This window comes from Camelus bactrianus, chromosome 30 (genome assembly GCF_048773025.1).
Source record: "Camelus bactrianus isolate YW-2024 breed Bactrian camel chromosome 30, ASM4877302v1, whole genome shotgun sequence".
NCBI lineage: Eukaryota > Metazoa > Chordata > Mammalia > Artiodactyla > Camelidae > Camelus > Camelus bactrianus.
The window spans coordinates 7,592,528-7,615,184 of NC_133568.1; positions in this window are offsets into that span (position 1 = coordinate 7,592,528).

The following is a 22,657-nucleotide window of genomic DNA, read 5'->3' on the forward strand; positions in this document are numbered from 1 at the left end:
TATAGATTCAGAAACTAAAAATTTACAAAAGTTAAGAAACCCACCCAAAACACATAGTAAGTTATGAAGTTGAATCTCTCTGATACCAAATCTTGTGTTCTTACCTTGTTTAGTACAAGAATGATGTGATTTCCTAAAAGAGGAAACACTTTTTGTGTTGATATGAAAAAATCACCAGGATACACTGATAAAAGATTACCCTGACATGCAAGGAAAAAAAAAGTAAAGAATGCTCCTTTGTATGAAAAGAAAGGAAATAAAATCACATATATATCATTCACATCCATGTGCCAAAATATTTACAAGCATGAACAGTAAATTAATCACAAATGTTCCTTGTTGTGAGAAATGGAAACTGGGCAAAAATTCCTGCCTGTATTTTAAAGATACTTTTTAATATTTGAAACATATATGTGAATCGCCTCTTAATTTTTTTTTTTAAATTTAAAGTAGGTTTTACAAGGTTTAGGACTTTGTGTCTCGGCTGTTTTGACGCTGGGCATTTTAACATGGTCTTAAATATACCGCTTTTGTAACTGTGTAATTGCAGGTCAGACACACTCCGTTCCAGTGCTGAGCCATGGCAAATCAGAACCAGCACAGGAGCCTGAGGATTATGTCCAGAGCTTCTGCTTTGACCAAAAGACCAAGAAGACTTGGGAAATTTGAGACAGAGTCATTGTAATGCTGATTCCACAGCCTTTCACTGTCTGGCTGCCACAGGCTTTGTGGCTTCGCCATGTCAGAATAACCCCAGTCCACACCAGTCCACACCCTTCAGCCTCCCATGCTTGTATTCTTGAGCTAAAGTGAATCTGTGTCATAAGAGTAGGCTCAGGTTATCTGTGTTTACAAGAGCCTGGAATCCAAAGCATGGATCCAGCTTAGTAATTTATAATGAGACGTGCAACAGAAAAGCCAACACATTCTCTCCCTGTGGGCAAAGGCACATGGCGACGCCACCTGTATTAACAGATTGCTTGATTCGCACATCGCAGGAACAAAAAAGGATGAGCCAGCTCTGTGGTGGTGAGAGGTAGGTCGAGGCTGACGCTACCATCTCTACAATAGGGACACCCCTGCCACCAGGACCTGGTAGGTTATCTTCTTGAGTCTAGACACCTCTCCCCTGGTTATGATTTGGATGGTCACCACCAAAGTCTGTCCCTGGAACTCCACTTTGTCGTGCTTCTGATGGACACATTCTTTAGACAGCTTAAAACATTCAGACCGACTTCTTTTGACCCGGTGACTGCTTAGCTCTTCAAGATAACACTGTGGGAATTAGTTCTAATCTAATCACTAATTTGTTGAGTTACTTGAATCTGCAACGGCCAGTCTCTTTCCCCTTAGTCCCGCATTTCAGTCTCCTCCCTGTCAACGCCCGTGCCAAGCCTGCCATGAACAATTTGCAGAGCCCCTGTCTCCCCTCCCCTGGGATGTTTCATTCTCCTTATGCACTCGCCTGGGGGCCAATCAGTAGTAAGTGGTGGTCGGCTCAAAACACTCAAGTCTGATATCTGTCATCCAATCCCGATGCTTTTTTTTTTCCTTCAGTCTGGAAAAGTATTTTTCAGTTCCTCTGATTACATGGGGAAGTTCTGTTCCATCTATGTTCGGACTGCACATCTGTGTAAGAGTGAGTTGATGGTCACAGTAAGTGGCAGGGAGGGAGGGCGGGCAGTGGGAGGAGTTTCCAGGCATCCTCAGTTCCCAGGCAGTGAAAGGTGGAGTGGCTGCGAGCTCACCTATTGGAAGACAGTGAAGAAGCCCACTGCAGCCTGGGTGGCCGCACAGCCGTGCAGGGAGCGGGTGCTGGGAGAGAGAGGACCCAAGGAAATGCAAGATCAAGTCTATCCTGTCTCCTTTCATGGTTGCTCTGCTAGGGTAGGTCATTGGCATTTTTGGAAAAAAAAAAAAAAAAGACATTTTTTGAACAGGGAATATGTCCAAAGTCAAAAGTACAGAAAGGTGTGTATCAGTGCCAGTCCATGAACTGTTCATTTCTGGTCCACAAGATGAACTCAGAGTAAGAATTAAAAAATTAGAAACTTTGCTAGTAATGTGACTTTTGACAACAAGCATGAAACTGGTGGACTCTGGTCCAGGAAAAGGGAATAAAGCAGTGTGGATGACGCCAGGCTTGCATGGTAGCTGGTCCACAGCGCCAGCTGCACGCAGACACATACAGCAGGACCATCCACCTGTCTGTGGTGGACGGGAGGTAAAAACATTGGTGCTTCCCCGCACAGGTAGTTTAAAAAGCACTGCTGTGTAGTGAGAAGTCTTCCTCCCGCTCCTGCACCTCAGCCTCCAGCTCCCTCCTGGAGGCATCAAATGGTATTAGAATCTCGTGTATCTTTGCACAGTTCACAAACATGCATACACACGTGTGTGAGTGCTATACACACCCTCACATACACACAGATTGTAGCATGCTAAATTTTCAGTCCCCTGCTTTTTTATTTAAGGATGTAACTTGGAGATTTTTTTCCTCATTTTTTAAAATAGCTGCAGAATAGTCATTTGTATGGAGTTACTATAATGTATTGACAATCTCTAATTTAGCTGCTTCTCAATTTTGCCATGAAGATAATGCTGCAATGAATAATCTGACTTTTATTTCACACAAGCAAATAAGTCCTTGACCCTGAGTAGCTGTGAGTGTCCAAAAGCAAGAAGCATGCATGCTGTGCACATAGTAGGCATGTTTAGTAAATGCTTGCTGAATTAAGTGAAAAATGCCAAAATTGGTGAAGCTTCTGAAGGGAGATGGGCAGACAACCTGTGGAAGCTTTAGTGCGGGGAGCTGTCTTAGCAAGGTGGGGACCACGTGAAGGCAGGGACAGCTCACCCAGCGCTCGGTGCCAACTCTTTGTAAGAGGGCAAGAAATTGGCAGAACTGGGCCTCGAATCTAGGCCCCTCCTGTCCTGCCTTCTTGCCTTTTTTGGCTCCTTCTGGGCGGCTCAATTGCTTTATTTCAATTAAACTAAATTGTGCTCACCCACTCCCCTGCTCATTTGACTTGCTTTTTCCCTGGTGTGTTTTCAGCACCAGAAGACAGACTGAAAAAGTAGAGTGAGTTCAGGCTATGGGGTAGACAGAGGTCCTGGCTTCAAAGCCACCTCTAGCTGCGACTTGGGCAAGCTGCTTTAGCTCGCCAGGTCCTGTGCCTAAAACGCAGACCATAGTGTGTCCTCGCTGAGTGGGGAGGATGCAGTGACTGGCTCATGTCATGCCCCCTTCCCTGACGCCTAGGACGTCGTAAGCTCTCAAAGAATTTCAGTCCCCCACGCTGCCTTGTAGCAAGCCAAGGCCCTGCATAAATGCCATGGAACTGAACCTAATTGCATTAATATCACAGTGTATTTCTGTGTCTCTTCCCCCCGTAGATGGCTGCATTCAGTCCTCTTGATGTCTCCAAGATGCATTTGCTCCCAATTCTTAGAGGCCCCATTAGAATGAGAAAAGCACAGCTTCTCCCCAAGGAGAGGCAGGCAAGACACTCAAGGAGACGGAGAATGCAGTGCAGTGAGTTCAGTCGTTAGAGGCACGCCTGCTGTGCAGAAAACAGGCCGAGTGAGAGAACGGTTTGCACTCAACGACCCGAAGTGCGCGCTCCCCATGCATCTGCTGCATCCTGACATTATCTTCACACACGCAGCTTAGCTGCCTGAGGTACGTGCGATGCCCTGCGCGGAAGCAGCCCCGCATGTTTTAAGCTCCGTGTTGATGCCCCCGAAAGAGTGAGATGGGAGGGAATCTCCTGACTACAAGGGTTTGTCGCCACTGGGCCAGTTTAAAGTTGTTTCCTGGGGGTTTCGCTCTGGACGAGGGCTGATGGTGCGTTGCCTGGAGCTCCTGTTACAGCCAATCCGTGAGCTCTCTAGCCCAAGTGCCCTCGGATACCCACAGTCACTCGCTGGCTGAATGGCAAATGTGTCTCTATCATCTCTTGTTCGATTTGCTAGTAGTTTCCTGGCCTTTGGTGTGGCACTGCTCAGCAACAGTCCCAGCACGGGTCACAAGCCTGCCTAATGGCCATTAGTGAGCAGAAATTGAAACCGGAATCTCTACCTTTTGTTATGAACAATTTGTGTCCCTCTACCTTTTACGAAAGACATACTATTGAAATTAAAGGTGCACTTGCCTCCTTAGAGGAAGGTATTTTGCTTTACTTCGAAGGTTAAGAACTATCCTGCCCTCCAGGCAAGGTGGACGTGGTCCCTTTGTTAGTCCTTGCTGGTACCATGTAATACAGATGTCAGAGTCCTTGAAACCCAATCATGTCGCCTCTTCTTGAAAGAGACGGATACAACAGGATGATCACGTGGATGGAGAAGAGGCCCTGACCTCTCCATGGACCAAGCAGAGCTCACAGGGGTGCCACACTTTTCACCTGAGCCCTGGGTCATCGTCCATCCACGCACTATCCATCTATCCATCCATCCACTCAATTGTGTAACATTTATGGAACATTTACTCTATGCCAGAAATTATGCTAAGGGAATGAAGGATGCAGAAGTCATGGTCCCTGACTTTGAGTTTCTAGATATGAGCATCCTCCCCAGGAAGTCATTCCAGGTGCCCTAGGAATGGCAGGAGGCCACCTGACTTCAGCGCATGGAACCAGCAATGAGACAAGAGAAGACCTGATCGATGAGCAATACGCAAACAGCTGTTTCCCTCAAGACTTTTGTGAGGTTGCAGGTTTGCTGGGCCCTCTCCCTTCATGTGTAATAGCAAACATCAGAGGCTGTTTAACTGATTTCTTCCCTTTGGTTTTTGCCTCTCAAGCTAAGGATTTCTCTCAAGGACTTCTGTGCATTCAGTGAACACCTGGGGCATAGGAATCATTTCTTCTAGAAGGCCAAGTTTATTGCTAAGTAAATGCATAATTAAAGGATACCTGGCTGGCTGGTTATAGTTTTGGTATAATCTTCATTGGATTCTGTGAGTACGGAGTAGAAACAGGAGACTATAGCAGAAATGCCTGCCCTTTCGCCACCTGTCATTCGGTCTCCATTCATCACCATCTCCTAGGAAACCTCCCAAGTGAGACTCAGTCCCAAGTACCCAGGGCCTGGCCATGGCCGGTTACACCAGATCAAGCTGTGCCAATCCCTGTCCTGCCTCAGAATTCGAAAACTGAGCTCATACAATGAGTAGATCAAGTTAATCAGTGTTCAGTGCTTTAACTAGAAGGATGTGTCAGCTCAGGGTTGTGGCCACTTTGGGGGCTGCTCTGGTTAACACGATGGATATGGGGACAGAGGCGCTCACCTATGACAGAAAAATGAAGCAAGACGAGGAACTCTACCTGCCTCACAACACCCTGCTATGATCGTAGCCATGGGTCTGAGTTACACCTTTATCTTTATAACTCTCTAAAATTTAGTCTAGTTCAGATGAACTTTTCATACGTATAACCAGGGGGTAACTGACTAACATAGGGGGAATAGCGTCTAGGTCTTCCTTAGCAAGCTGTCGAGGTGAAAGGCTAGGAGCAGAAGGGACACGAAACGTGGAAGTCGATATGCGTCAGCCTATGAAAATCCAACAATCCAGCAGAAACAGTGAGCGACATCTCAACGGCCGTTTTTGCCTCAGTTTCTAGACCATTTGAGCCTAATGCGTTTGGTCCATTCCTGCTTACCTGAGAACAGATTTGGCACCAAATCATTGTACTGCCTTCATCTATAGCCACTTCAGCTTGTCAATAACGAGTCTTTGTGACTTTCTGGCAGTGCTGTCCACTAGAACTTTCTAAGATGATGGGAATGTTCTGTGGCTGTGCTGTCCAGTAAGGAAGCCACGAGCTACGTGTGACTACTTAGCACTGGGAGTGTAACTAGTGTGGTTAAGAAACTGAATTTTAAAGTTTCATTTAATGTTGATGAATTTCAATGCAAATGTAAATAGTTGCTTGTGGAACGCTAGTAGTTATGGTGTTGGACAGAGAATGTCTGGAATACATGCCCAGATCCCAACACTTTGCTGTCTTCACACTACAACCCACCCTAACAGCCCCCCGGTGACCCCCCTCACTTCCTCTCCTGTCCCCTCCATAAGGTCATTCCTCACGGAGCTGCTGGAGAAGTCTTGAAAACTATAAACCAGATTTGAACTTGTTGGAAATCTTCCTATGTTTGATTGAAATTTGGAATAAAATCTAAACTTCTGCAGCCCCCAAGGTCCTATCTGGTCTGGCACTTGCATGCAGTTTCCCACCTCGTCTCCTCCCAACTCGCCACCACACTGTCCCGTATTCATAGTCCCCCAGCCTCACTGGCTTTCCTTCTGTCCACCAAACCCCTGCCTGAGGTCACCATCTGCTCAAGATCTTGATTTCATGTCTTTTCTGCTTGGAATATTTTCTCCAAATTCTAGCTGTGGCTGGTTCTATTTTATCATTCAGCATTCAGTTCATGGGTTATCTTCTCAGAGAGGCCTTTCCTGGCAACTGTGGCTGAAAAAGCGTCTACAGTTCTTCAGTGGAACACTGCCTTACTGCCTTTCCTCCCTCCCTCCCTTCCTTCCTCCCTCCCTCTTTCTTTCTTTCTTTCCTTCTTTCCTTCCTGCCTTCCTGCCTTCCTCCCTCCCTTCCTCCCTCCTTCCTCCCTCCCTTCCTCCCTCCCTTCCTCCCTCCCTTCCTTTCTTTCTTTCTTTCTTTCTTTCTTTCTTTCTTTCTTTCTTTCTTTCTTTCTTTCTTTCTTTCTTTCTTTCTTTCTTTCTTTCTTTCTTTCTTTCTCTCTTTCTCTCTTTCTCTCTTTCTCTCTTTCTCTCTTTCTTTCTTTCTTTTTCTTTCTTTCCTTTCTTTTCATAGGAACATCACCTGCTGAATTTCTTTCACATATGTTTATCAACCTGACTGCATCTATACATCCATCCACCCATCCAGCCATTTGTCCATCCATCATCCTTCTATCCATCATTTACCTCTGTATCCACCCACAAAAATGTAAGCCCTTAAGTAAAGAGGGTTTGTCTGTCTTAGTCACAGCTGAGCCCCAGAGCCTCGAATGCTGCCTGTCACATTGTAGGTGTTCAAAAATACTGGTTAATGGGTAGAATGACTGCCTACTCAGGGTTGGGATCCTTGGATGTGACCTTCTGGGAAGATCCTGATATATCGACAACTCAACAACTGAGCTCCTGACCTTTCTCCCCAAACTAACTCCTCTGCAGTTGTTTCCATCTCCATTAGTCATAACATCACGCTGGTGATTGCTCAGGCCCCACACATCAGTGTCAACTTGATTCCACGTTTTCCTTCACCCCACGTCCTATATCCATCAGCAAATCCTGCTGGCTCAAGTGACCACTTCTCAGGACCTGCTATCTCCTGATCTAAACCACTATCACCTCTTCATCTCCTGCCCAGATCACAGTAGGGCTCTCCTAAATTCCCCTACCTCTAACCTTGGACCCTTCATTCTAACCAGAATGATTCTGTGAAAACGTAAAATTGTGTCACTCATTTGTTCAGAGCCCTATGGTGCCTTCTCATTTTACTCGAGTAAAAGCCAAAGAGACCTTAGAGAGACCCACGAGGTCCTCCACCATCCAACCCCATCATCTCTCTGACCTCACCTTCAACAGTGTTCTCTCTGCCTCGTTCCTCTTCCACCACACTGGCCTCCTGGTGCAGTGACAATCCCAGACACATACCATTAGGGAACTGCACCCATGCTGGTTTTTCTAACTGGAAACTTCTGCCCACGCCCATTCCTATTTCCCTTCCCACTTTATTTCTTCACCATAACTCTTTACATCTTTTAATATATTACATAATTTAAAAAAATTTGAGCTGTTCAGTTGTCATCTGTTCCCCCAGCATATAAACTTTATGAGGGCAGGGACTTGTGTGTGTGTGTGTGTGTGTGTGTGTGTGTGTGTGTGTTTTATTCACTCTCTATCCCCGGTACCTTGAGCAGTACTGCAGAACAGAATTAAATTAATATTGGTTGAATAAATGAATGAATGAATGATACAGTGAGGGACACACAAGAGCTAGAAATTTAACTAGTTAAGGTGGCCTAAATAGCAAATGAGATTTGATTTTGTAAAGATAAAGTAAATTGATTTTCAAGATAGATGGAGGTCACATAAATTAAATACTTGTTAAAGGATCAACTTTCTCAAAGACTCATGTCCCAGAGTCTCAAGTTCACTGAGAGACCACGTTGATCGATATAATTGTCCGATTTCAGAGCAGAATATTCGCCTTAATCATGGTCACTTAACACTGTTGGCTTATCAGATCCCCTTGGCGAACACATTACATGTCAGTGAGCCAGCCACAAGTGCGTGGAGGAGAACTTGTAAATAAATCAAGAGAGTGAATCAAACATCTCTTCTGTTAGGGTTCTCTTGTTAGCATTGTTTACAAACTGCAGGCTCTTTAGTGATGCTTTCCACCTTAGGAGATGACACCAGGGGGCCAGAAAGACTCAGAAGGGATGCTGAGAAAACGTGTGCTTTCCTCCAGGATAGGAATTGGTACTCAGACGGCTCCATTCCAAGAAAAATGTGCCTGCAAATGGAGCTAGAGCCACAAACGTCTCAATAAAGTAGAGGTCACTGTCAGGAAGGGAGACAACCTGCTGGCTGGACCACTTCCCTTGCACGTCACCGCAGTTGTGCCAACACTGCAATGCCCACCTCCGGCTTCTTGGATGAAGCCAACAAGAAAGCAAACAACCGTGGCATGATGTCTCCCATAAAAATATTAAATCAAGGACTCAGAGACGCCAACACGTTTAGTTTTATGAAGTCTGCTTAGTATCTATAGTAAAACAGCCACAGAGAAACTGCGCCTTCACATAGGTGAAGCTTCAGACCTCCAGCTCACATCAGTGAGCTCCAGTCAACGGAGTGGCCCGTGTTTTAGCTTCAAGTGAGCATCCAAATAAGCCTCTGGTGGTCCCGGACCCACTGTGCAGCCCAGCTTTCCATCTCGGGGGAAAAAGAGAGAAAAACAAACATTTCCTAGGAACTGATGACTTTGTAGAGCATTTTGTGGTCTGGTTCCACTCTTATATTTTACTCATTTGTTCAGTAAATACGCATTGAGCATCTATTTCGTGCAAGGACCCCTGCTAGTGATTGGATCTACAAGGACAAAGAGGGGACAGGAGCCTGGTGATGGAGTCCAACATGCACGCATGGCAGAGCCACTGCTCCCTGTGGTCAAACACCTACACTGGAGGTAGCTCTCCAATCTTCTCTGAGGAGTGTTTTCTAAAACCAGAAAATAGGGCTCAAAATCAAACTTATCTTGAAATCCCTTAAGAAACACAACACTGAGGACCAGCTTACAGCTTCTCAATAAGTCTAGTTCAGCCAGTTTTTCCACCAGCGAGCTGTCCCTTGGCTGAACACAGAAGTGCTTGGCCTCGTAGAATACAGGATACAAATCTCCAAGGAGCGAAATTCCAGGCAACATGGGAAGATGCTCAAAGAATAAGGGTCACATGAGAACTGAGACCAGCTTGAGACAGACACTAATTAAGGGAAATGGGCTACAGAATCACCAAATTATGTAGCTTAATGTTGTGTGCGTGCACTCTCTCTCTCTCTCTCCCTCCTCCCCTCCCCCACCTCTAGTTTGGCTAAACATATATCCTTGAATATGAGTAAGTCCAATCCCTGAATAAAATCACTGGATGGTACTGTGTGTTGGATGCTGGATCTGGTGCCAGAGTGATGGTAACACCTCTCAGCGTAAAGGAGAGAACACAGGGAGGGAGAACTGTTGAGCTGTGGTCCTAAGCTGAGGGAGGCAGCCAGCCTAGGTGCCCAAATGTGGAGCGAGCCGGGGAAGAAATTTCCCCCAGCTGGTCTCCACTTTCCATCCACTGCCTCTTTTGCAAGCATCCTCATTAACTGAACCAATAAGAGGGCAGAGGGCAAGGGAACTTGTTCAAACAGTCCACAGTGCTCATCCTTCTGGGACACTGAAGTAGGTGGTTGGTAAATCCGGAGGACACATGGAAGCTAGCCAGCACAGTTCTCTGCTGGGGAGTAAGTCATCCGTTCAAGCATCTGACTCATCTTCACATTCCACTGAACAATGGCTGTCACATCACAAACGATTAATGAACACATGTATTCATCCTTTTTTTTTTCCTTTCTTCTCTCTCCACTCTTCTGTCTTCAAGACCTCAGGCCGAAAGTGAAGGTGGGATTGCCAGCCAGCTGTGGGCAGCTGGTGATGACCTAGTCCAAGAAGGGCTGTGACCTTCCCCACCCCTCGCCACAGCTGGGGAGGCGTGAGCAGAGAACGTTTTAGAGCAGCACCCCCCATGTGAGGACTCGGTGCTCCTTACCCTCTGCTGTTGGCCTGGAGGTTGGGAACAGGGAGGGTGGAGTGCTTCTTTTTCTGGGGCTGCTTCCAAGCCCTTTTTGTAGAGCATCAGCAACTTTAAGTTGGGTCATAACCAAAGTTTGAGAACCGAGCTATTCAGTGAACTTCTTTACAAGATGTTGGAGGAAAAAAAAAAAAAAAAAAACCTTCACTGTTTTCCAAGGGACCAAAATTGTTGTCAGGAGCATTTCAGATTCAAATCATATTCATGAGAAGAATGTGGCAGAACAGAGCTGCATATCTGCTTCTTCACTTAGTATTTCTTAACTGTCTATCAAGTGCCCTTGTACCACGAACAATCAGCCAGAGAGGACATTTGGGATGAATAGACATAGTTTAAAGGCTAAAACCAACAATGATTTTTTTTCTCCTCAACCCTCTGCCCCTCATCCCCCCCAAGAAAATCTGGTGCCTTATAAACAGGTCAGTTGTGCTCAGAGGAGGTCATCTCACTCTGGTTGGACTTTTTGCATCTCACAGACTTTTCATATGGTTGTTGATGGTCTTTTAAACACAGACAGCTGAGGTCTCACTGTTAACGTTTCTCTAGGTGCATTTGCATGGCAAGAAAATGTGTTATGGAATCTTCAGGCTTGAAGGTCCTGGGGAGTCAAGGTGTCATCTGGTGCATCCCTTGTCTGTCTGTCTCTCTTTTTTTTTGAGCTCTCTTTCCCACACGAGTTGGTAAGAATCTTCTGGAGGATGAAGCCCCTGAAGAACAGAAACCATCCTCTCTTCCAACTTGCTTGCCTTGCCAATAAGAAAACAAGCTTCTCTCTGAATCTTGCCTGTTCAGAATTAAAAATGGAAAGTACAATAATAGTTGAATACATTTTATGACCTTCATGTTTTATTAAATTTCATAAAGGCATTCCATTCAAAAGAGGGTCAGATTTTAAATTAAGGCTCTACAACAAATATTTAAACTCAGATTTAATAAAAAAGTTATTGTGTATTCATGTACTTGCAATTGATTACAGAAGACTCAGGCACTGAAACTTTAAAAGGGTAATAGATATTGTAAATGGATAATAACGTTTAACAGGATACTGGATTTGGTTATTTATTTGGCCAATTTTATGTACATTTTGAAAAATTATGAAACAAGGGCAATTTTTTCTAGATACAAGTGCTTTACACATAGAAGGGGTGTTATAAATATTGATTGAAAATGCATGGATGATATAGTGGAAAAATATTTACAAACTTTACACTTTTTTTAATGAGAAATTCTATGCTTTCATTAATTCAATGTAACAAAATTTCATAGAGAGTTTAATTTAGTCTAGCATTGCAACAACTTTGAAGGAGCTGTGTGAAATGTTCGTGCATCCTTAAAGAACTGGGCATTGAGATGGAGAGGCATGATCTATGCAGACATAAAACATTGAGAAAACAGGAGAAAAAGAGAAACCTGGCTCTCCTCCAGTACTGAGGGGAGTTGCAATGGTTAGACAAGACGTTATGCAGGAAGCAAAATTGGACAACTCTTGAGTAACTTCCAAAGGGGCAAATAATATGCTCTCCCATTGTATCATAACAAGCATTTAAAGGTTGTCAAAGGATTTGCCATAGAGTCTTAGCAAGGCAGTTTATGAAGGCTATTTAAAGAAATTAAACTTCCTCCTCCATACCAGTATTTTTTCTTCATAGAAACTTTCTCTTTAGTTTTGTTTCCAGAAGTTTGACTATATGATGCTCAGAGTGACATTTTAGTATTTTTTCACTTGTGCGTCACTGAACTTTAATCTGTGGGTAGATGTCTTTCATCGGTGTTAAAGAGTTCTTGGCCATTTCCCCCCCAAATATGATTCCTCTCCTGTTCCTTCTTTCTCTTCTTTTAGGATTTCAATCACATATATGCTAGATAACTTAATTCGTCTCACACATTTCTTTCTGGTCTATTCCTTTTATTGTTTTTTTCTTCTCATGCTTCGTTTTTGGTATTTTCTAATAAACTCTCTTAAGGTTCAATAATCCAATTTTCTGCTCTGTCTGGTCTGCTGTTAAACCTATTCAATTTCAGATATTGTATTTTGTACATCTAGAATGTTAATGAATTTTAATAGATTCTAATTCTCTGTTGAAATATTTTATCTTTCATGCATTTCACTCATTTCCCCCTCTCTATTTCCTTTGACATCATTTTTTGAAGCTCTTGTCTGTTAATTCCATCTGGATTATCTCTGGAGTTTCTTCTGTTAATTCTGCCATCTCTCTATTCTCAGTGACTTTTTTCTGTCTCATTTTATGTTTAGTAAATTTGATGGTATGCCAGGCATTTAAAATAATGTTTTACAGGGGTTTTGGATTATGTTATCTTCTTCTAAAGGGAGTGAGTTATTCTGGTAGGCAGTTAAGTTCCTGGTGAACCCCTTTGATTCTTTTCAGGCCTGTTAAACTTTATTAAAGCAGATCAGTGTCAGGTTTTTCCCTCCTCTTCTCAGGGTATGTCCTTACTTCTACAGGATGGCCATTTTAAGATCTCTAATTGTCCAAGATGCTGCCCAAAGTGCCTCCACTCCAGCTGTCCCCTGTGGGGCCCCTGTAAGCTCTGATCAGCTCTCAGCCCCTCAGCATCTGCTGTTTACTAGGTGTCCCATAGCCTTGTGCTGCACTTCCAAAGACCAAGAGTTGGCCTAGGGCCTGAGGGACATTTCCACACAAATGTTTGAAATGTTTTCTCTATAGTTTGCCATTTTCTGTCCTAGTTAGGACTCCCAATTCTGCTTCCTCTGGCCATTAAGGTCACTTTTCATTGCTTGGACTCCTCTTTCCTGCATTAGAGCCCAGAAAACATCCTTGTGCAGAAATTCTGAGTAAATACGGATATCATCTCCCATGCCTTCATTCCCTTAAGGAATACAGCATCTCATCCGGTCACTTTCCAGTATCTGCAAATAATTATTTGATATAATTTATCCAAGTTTTATAGTTGTTTGGTGGGCAGATGAGTCTAGTACTAGTTACTCTGTCATGACTGGAGTAGCCCTACAAAAGAGAAATTTAAACTCATATATACACATGCAGAACGTAAGGTTTACTTGTGTACTCACACACACACATGTGTGTGTACGTATGTATACATGCATATAGGTTTGCTTGTGTGTGAAGATATATGCATTTGTGAATGTGTGTATATATATGTACCACATGCATAAAGTTTACTTGTGAATATACACACGTATGACTAAAACTGTGTGCATGCCCACACACACACACACACACACAGAGTCAAAATTGAAGTTTAATTCACGTAGCCAGAATTGGCTGCTGGTTAGAAGGTAGAGATTTGCCTTCCCCCTGCCTACTGGAGATTTATTTGGTTAATTGAGGATTCTTTTGAGGGTTAATTCCCTAGTCATTGACTCTTTGATGCCTTATTGTAACTGCTCTGAAATAGTCTCTTGCAAAGCCCCTCAAGGGTAAATGAGAGCCGGTCTCCAGACGTCTCACTGAGGGCTCTTTCCACTCTATCAGATTTCAGTCTTAAGAAGGAACTAGTCTTTTCCTGGTGCTCCTCACCCCACGAGATACATGGCTCCTTGCTGCATGGCTACTAATTGAGATGTTCCGAGTGGCTCTCTGGAAATTCAACCTCATTCCTCTGCGTTGGTTTCAGACATAAGCTTTAGCAAGCTTTCCTTTAATCCTCTCCAAAAACAAAAGACTCTGCTGCTCCCTCAACAGGGAAGGTAAAGAATAAAAAAAAGAACTACCATTCAGACAGAAGAAAAGGCCAGAATAAAGCAAAAGGGAGTGGCAGGGGCAAACAACCTGTCAACCCAGAGACTTCCACTTTTGGAGCCCTGTGCCCTCCATCTGGTCTTGCCCCAGCCCTGGTAGCATCCAGAGCTCCGCACTGCTCTTCCTATTAGTTCAAAGGTGACATTTCTAGCATTAGAGAAGAAGAATATATTACTATGTTATGTTATACAATATGCGATGTATATAATATAAATAAGTCAGGGAGGATTGGATCAGGCTCAGGGTGAGACAGAAAAGTCTCTGTGCCCTCTGGAAGTAACTCACCACAGTGAGATGCCTGAGGACCCAAGAACACGACACTGTTAAAATTCTAACACTTTGCCCCCTATCCAGGCAGTTCAGAAATGAGGATATTACCAAGGCCGGGGTGAGGGCAATTAGACACAGAGACTGTGAAAGTCAGAGGAGTTGCAACTCCCTGGGGTGCTCATTCTTTTGAGGGTTTTTTTTTTTTTTTAAAGCAGATGAAATGACTGGCCTGATCAAGGCTTAGTTTAGCGAAGCTGTTGGTAGGTCCTAGAAAGCTGTACAAGGGAGCAAAGCCCATTCTCCATATGGCAGCCAAGCTTGTCTTTTAATGATGTAAATCATGACATGCTTCTTCCCAGGTGAACACCCTCCAGTGTCTGCCTACTGTATGGAAGCCGGACTCTAAGTCTGTCAAGTCCATCTGTGATCTAGTCTGTCTCCTCCTTCGCCTCCAAGTTCCAGCCGCACTGACCTTCTATCTCATAAAGAAGCCCAGCCTGTTCCTTCCTTGGGACCTTTTCACTTTCTGTTTTCAGCGCCTGAATAGCTCTTCCCTCAGCTCTTTAATCCTTCTTGTCATTCAAGTCAGTTGCAATGTCACTGTCTTCTTTTCAGTTTCAACGTCGCTGGCTCAGAGAGGCTTCCGCGGCCCATGATCCGGCATCACGTTCTCAGTTTGCATTTTTCTTCAGCAATGACCTTGTTTATTCGTGCGATTGTGGTCCGAGTCCTCATGTTCACTTTAGAATGTCCCCTTCGAGGTCACTGCTTTGGTCCTGTTCACCACTGTGTGTTTGACTGCAGGAGCAGTGTCTAGCCCAGAGCAAGTTTTCAATAAAGTGTTGAAATGAAGAATTAATAGGCAGAGAAATACCAACACTGTACGATAGCACTTACATGTGGAGTCTAAAAAATAAAACAAACTAAAGGGGGAGGCTATAGCTCAAGTGGTAGAGCACCTGCTTAGCATGCACAAGGTCCTGGGTTCAGTCCCCAGTACCTCCTTCAAAAACAAACAAATAAGTAAATCTAATTCTCCCCCACCAAAAAAAAAAAAAAAAAAAAAAAAAGAGTTGAAAAGGTTGGGAAAAAACAGACTAGTGAAAATAACAAAAAAGAAACATTCACAGATATAGAGAACAAACGTGGTTACCAGTGGGGAGAGGGAAGGGGAAGGGGCAAGATGGGGTAGGAGATTAAGGGGTGCAAACTACTATATAAAGTAAATAAGCCACGAGGGTATGTTGTACAACACAAAGAATTAGTCAATATTTTATAATAGCTGTAAATGGAATAGAACCTTTAAAAAGTGTGAATCACTATGTTGTATATCCCAAACTTATATAATATCACCCATTAACTGTACACCGCAGTAAGAAAAGAATTAGTGAATCAATGAACAGATAATCCACTCTGGTATATTTATAAGAATTTCATTCATGGACTCATAAGCTACCTAAATTGAGAGGCCTACAGAAAACCTCTAGTCCGATTTCCACTGAATGCATCTCCCCCCCCACCAACGGCACACTTGATAGCTGCTTCTACTTAAAACAAGAACTTTAGGCAACAGCCCATTTCACCCAGGACAGCCTTCCCAAGTCCCTCACTCGGTGCATATAACGTTTTATTTGCTGCACAATTTTCGTATGTTCATCTGGATTCTAAGTCCTTAGGAGACCTGCAGTGTCTGATTAGAAGGAGAGGGAGAAAACGGTCACAGAGATGGGAGGAAGATTCCTCATCTCCTAGTGTGGCAGTGGAAGAGGAGGCAAGACTCCCCAAAGCTCGTGTGAAAACAAAACCTGGAAGCTGCACCCACCTGGTTAAAGGCGAAGACGTAGATGAATTTCAGTAACTGACGGGCGTCATAATGTCACAGAAAAGGAAGGTACTGATAAGAACCCAAACGTTGCTATTGAACTGATCTGGGGTTCAGGTTCACATCAGTAGAGTGATCTCACTTGGACATTCGGGAAATGAGTGCTTCTTCACAGAGATACCGTCAGGATTGAGCTAATCTCTATGAAATACTTAATTCTCTGTACTGACATGGAGTAAACCTTCTGTACATGCGAGCTCCTCCGATTACAGTAATAATGTTCATGGTGATGGTCCTATGTTACAAATAAAAGGATAAATTCTGTGCAGTAAATTTTATGACCATCCAACACTTACTCTTTTTAAGTTTTAGTACAAAATAAATAAAACTTCAAATATCCAAACTGCCTGGCACAATTCATATCGGTGCTAGGAAAAATTTTATTTTTATAACATTTTATATTTTGCAAACCCCTCTCATCTGATGATTCACAGCTGCTCATTTATTCACTGAAGGATGTAAAGCTTTAGCAACAGTTCTTTGTGATAGGAGTTACCTGTATTCGAGTTCAACACCAGCTGCATCACTTTAGTCTTAATGTTTTGTTTGGCCAAATCAGATTTCCTATGCCAGAAAGTACAGAGCTGATTTTGTCTCTTGAAAGCTTACATATTAAAAATGTAGAGAAGAAAAGTCTTTATCTTAAAAAGGCAGCTTGGAGTTGTCAGTTAAATTCGCTGCCACCCACGGATGCTTAAGCTGGAGAAATCAGAAATAATGGAGGATTAAAGATTATGCGCCTACAGTAATTTTGGAAAATGAAGGAGTCCCTCAGGTAGAAACATGATCCATTAGCCCCAAACTTTTCAAGTTACAGCCTATAAATATTTGAAGTGTTTAACTTCTAAGGAGGCAAAGGAATTATTCAACCCGGTACAAGGAGAGGTGATGAGGAGTAATGGGATGACATTAACAAAGAGAACATTTCCTCAACAGGGAGAATGGATAAGGCGAAGGCTTCGCTGAAAATGGAGACTCCTTGACTTAGAAGAGTTAAAACAAGATGGCACGTTATGGTGGGAGCTGACGGCTAGTTCCATGTTAAGTTCTTATGATTTGTGACCTGCTCCGAGTACACTGAGTGATTTTAATGGTTCATTCAACACCTATTATGTTGGTTTGAGTGAACTGGTATAAAGAACAGTCCTAATGGGGGAGGGTGTAGCTCAAGCAGTAGAGCACATGCATAGCAAGTGTGAGGTCCTGGGTTCAATCCCCAGTACCTCCAATAAAAATAAACAAATAAACCTAATTATCTCCCCCCACCAAAAAAAAAAAAAAAAGGAAAATTAAAACAAAAAAAAAGATTAGTCATAATAAGTAGAAATATTGATGACCCCCTGCCATGTTGACATCCACTTTTGCTGTTTTCTTTATTCAGCACCACCTAATGACTTCAATTTATTTTGCCACTTTAATCTGTTCATCTGATGATTCTCACTGGTAACTAAATAAGGGAAGGAAAAGACAAGAGGGAGGGACAGTGGATGGGAGGAGGGAGAAAGGTGGCTGTTTAGCTGACTCGCATCCACGTGTAATCAACTGCTGAATGTGAGCACTGCTGCCCTGAGCAGCCAGCACTAAGGCCACGCCCCCACTTGTACAGAAGGATTTCTTTCTAGCTCCCTTTGCTGAATCTTTGCCAATGAGCCTACCTTCCGTATTCTTAAATCCAAGGAGATAAGAGAATATGAAAAACAGGACCAGAGTCAAGATATTTCTGTCCTGTAATTTATCAATCTTGAAGTTGATAATGAGATTTTCAAATATTTAGATGATGTAAAAGCAGTTTTTAAATAACATCATAGGATTCCACTTACAGGAGGACCTGGAATAGGCAATCCATTGACACAGAATATAATAAAAACTCAAAGGGCTGAGGTGATGGGAAGCGGGGAATTTTTGTTCATGAGCTCCGAGTTTCTTTTCGAGGTGAGGAAAAAGTTCTGGAGGCGGAAGATGGTGAAAGTTGTACAACACCATGAAACGTACTTAAAGCCACTGAATTCTACACTTAAAATTGTCAATTTTATGTATGTCTTACCACAATAAAAAGTTATTTTTTAAAAAAGTTATTTTTTTACTTTGAATATTAACTCTGAAGTTGAAAGATTAATTTTGACTGATTTCTTAGCTGTAGGAAATTTTTTTCAAGAGGAGTTTGTTTTCCAAACTCCCTAGACATCCAAATTCTTCCTTAATCCCCCCTCTTCCTGTTAACCACCAACAATAACTTTCCAAAACATAAACTTAAAAATTATACCCTAATGTTCACTGTGACTATATATGGATTTAAAATTCGTGGCATAAATTATGATAAGATAAAATTTATTCATTTGCTAATTCAGGCAACGAACACATATAAGCACCCACTTATAGATTTTATGGTGAAATAAATGATGGTGGTGGGTGCAAATTATTAGTAATATTAGTCCCTACTCTTAATGAGCTTAATACCTATTAAGAAAGATGACACGCACACCAACAATGGGAAAACATGTATGTTGAAGAGTCCACAGCTGTATTTATAACACTGTCATACATTTGAACCATTCTACATTTTGGCATACATATTTGCATTAAAAGGAGGCAGATTTGTTCTAAAAGTGAGCCTTCACGGAGAACTGAAATTTTATCCAGGCCATAGTTGCATTTGTTCTCATTTTATACATTATGTAGACTTTACATAACTATGTACAATTTAACAATTTTAGAGGATTATAGATGTTATAGTTTGAAAAGGAGCCATGAGATTTGGAATCAGACCCAGATTTAATTTCTAAGTCTACTGATTACAGCTGTGCGATTACAGGCGAGTGACTGAATGTCCTGGAGTCTCAGTGTGGTTTCCCAGAAGATGGAGCCAGTAGCTCCCTGCTGGTCAGGTATAGCGTTGTAGCTTGGAGTGTTGTGACATAACACTGACTGAATCTGCGATTTCCTTGGTGTGATCCCTGGTCTGGCACACCAGTCCCAATTATAAAATTGTTCCTATCTGAAAATATAGTTTGGCTCTCAGTGATCTGTGTTTGGTAATCCTTGCTGGTATGGTTTCCAGGAATGTGGCTTGATGAAAAACAAGGACTGTCTTGTATGAGGGTGTGTGAATACATATATTTATATATAAATATATATTTGTACCATTTTCAAATACTTTAAGTAACGCAGTCTAGTGTCTCACAACGTGTTGGAGAACAGGGTTTCTGCCAGATGTGTTTGAATGACTGGCTATCAATCATTTGTAATTAGCACACTGTATGTAAATTTATGCAACTTAAGTGCTTGAAAACAATTCATTCTTGTAAGTAGATTAAATTGTCCTTTTTACAATCCTGTTTACATTGGTAATTTACTTAACAGACCCTCATTTCATTGATGGTAAACTTTACCCCTGCCCAAGTTCAAATTCTCTCGTTTTGGCTAAGTGCCATCTGAATTCATGAGGTTATATTGTACTAAGGAAAAAAAGGTGGAGTACCAAATTCCATCAATCAAGTGCTGGCTGTCAGTGACAGGAAATTGGCACGCGCACAAGGACCCCTGACCAGATGGCGGACATCTGTGCTTTTCTCATCGGCAGGACCAGGTCAATAGACAGGCCTCAAAGAGTCAGGGCCCCATAGGTGGAGGGTACCTCAGCGCTGTTAAAACATTTGAGGTATGAACCCCAGAGAAGAAACTGACACCTTGGGGTGCCGTGAACTTTTCTTTTTTTTCTTACATCATAGCACTTAGGATAGGAGCCAAGTTCAATCTCCGGGAGACTAAGGAGTTAAGAGTATGTTAGTACCTGCACCTTCAGACGGGAGCGAAAGACACAAAGGCGCACTCCTCTGGGTCATTCTACGAGGCAGTGTCCGGGGAGGGGGTCTGAGGGACTTCGGCTCTAACCTGATGTGAGCATTTGGGCTACTTCACAGGTTAGGGTGTTAATTTCTCTGCACAAAATGGAAAACCAACTTTCTGCTTTTCCCTACTTTACCGTTTAAGGGCTTCCTGAGCTGAAGGTTCTGAACATAGTTCCTGAATCCAGAGAGGACAGGAGAAAGCACTGCACCACAGCCGCCTTCATCTACCTACATCCCGTTACCCTTCATAACAAAACTAAGCATTTCGTCCTCCGTGAAATGGCTCCTTTCTTGCCACCAGGGTTGTGCTTCCCAAGTCTGGAGCCTCTGCGATCTCACAGGGTCTTGCACTGTCCTTGATCCACTCGAAAATGGTAAGGATTTTTGAGTGCTGGAGCCACGTCTTCTCCTCCTCTTTCACAGGAAGATGCTAAATAAAAACGTGCTAACTGATTCATAGCTCTGACATTTCCACTCATATTCACAGCCCACTGGGCTGCAGCGCCTTCCCCCTCAAATCTCTGGCTGAAATCCTGCTAAAAGGACAAGCAAGATATTTCCATTCTGGGGCCTTGTCAGTGAGCAGCAGCCCTGCCAGTGAATGATGAATCCCTGCCTCTTCTGTTCTGTGGAAGTAAAGGGAATCCAGTAAGAGCTTCTTGAACTCTGAGAAAGTCATCATTCAGTTTCAAATGCTCTTGCAAATCGGATGCTCTCTTGCAGACTCTTGTTCCTGAATTCTGATCAGCAGTAATGACAGCAAGGGCGACGAGAGGGAAGTAAAGAGAGATCCCTTACCCTTGTGGTAATAGCAGAAAAAGGCAGCGGGCATAAAAATGTAGGAATCTGAAACCTAATTCTAGCTCTGCTTTTAACAAGCTCTGCAACCTTGAGGAAGTGATTTCACAAACCTGGGTCTCAGTTTCTTCTCTCTGAAATGTTCGTTTGGACTAGGTGTTCTCCAATGACCCTTCCTCTGTGCTATTTAATGATTCCCAGTGGAAAAGATCACGGATAGAAGTAAAAGGGTGTGGAGTGGCCAGGGAGGAAGGCCAACTCTTACATTCTTCTCTGAAAACCAACCAACCAACCAACCAAGTCAGTAGTTATTTATGTTAGCAGAATTAAGTCAATCTTTTTTTCTCTTCCAGCTTTTTATATTTTTTTTATATTTTATTTTTAATTAAAATTTTTATTGAGTTATAGTCAGTTTACAGTGTTGTGTCAATTTCCAGTGTAGAGCACAATTTTTCCGTTATACATGAACATACATATATTCACTGTCACATTCTTTTTCACAGTGAGCTACCACAAGATCTTGTATATATTTCCCTGTGCTATACAGTATAACTTTGTTTATCTATTCTATATATACCTGTCAGTATCTACAAATTTTGAACTCCCCATCTGTCCCTTCCCACCCCCTCCCCTTTGACAACCACATTTTCTCTTTCAGTTTAATTGCAATATAATTGACATATGCCATTGTGTTAAGTTGAAAGCATACAGCCAAAATGCTTTGACTTACATTCATCATGAAATGATGATCATGGGAGCCATCATAGGATTTTGGGTAGAGGCGAGTCATGATCTGATGTTTCAGAAGGATTATTTTGCTGCTTTTTAGAGAGTACATTGTATAAAAGCAAGGATAGAGGCAGAAAGACCAGTTTAGGGTAATATAAATAATTCAGGAGAAAATGGATGGCTGACAAATTAGGGAAACAGCAATGGAAGTGGAGAGAAGTGGTCCAGAATCTAAATATATTTCCAAGGCTGAGATGAGAGAAGTTATGAGCTGACAGAATATGCTAATGGATTGGATGTGTGTCATCAGAAAGACAGATGTCAAGGAGGGATGACTCATTAAGGAATGACTTTAAGGGTTTTTTTGGTCTGAGGAACTAACTGGTAGAACGAAGATGCCATTTGTGAGATAAGGAGCAGAATGAAAGCACAAGGACTTCGGTGGAAGGTTTCAAACCAAGGCTTCAAAGATGTGGAGCTTGAGTTGTCCACCAGATATCCAAGAAGGGACGTCAGATAGGAAGTTATAGGTATGCATTTGAAGATCAGAGAAAAGTCAGAAGTAGAGATACAAATTTGGGTATCATCAGCATATAGATAGTATTTAAAGCCATAAGGTTGAATGAGTTCACTGGGTAAGAGAAAATAAATAAGAGACGTTGACCAAAAACTGATCCTTAGAGTTCTCTAACACTGACAGGTCAATATATTGATAAGAGAGCAATCAGCTCTATGAAACACTGCTGGCAAGTCGTGCAAGATGAGATTTTACTTAGAATCTCCATTCTGACACAGGTGACTTTTTCTCCTTCATATATAATTGTGGTTCCCAACAATAGCCTTACCTGCTAATTTGAATATGAGAAATGACCACTAAACGAAATCAAACCTTCATCCACCATTTGCACAAGGGCTCAGAACTGGCTTCTTTGTGGGATGAATGTGTGTGAGCATGTGTATGTGTGTGTATGTGTGTGCGTGTGCCTGAGAGAAAAAGAGACAGAGATAGACAG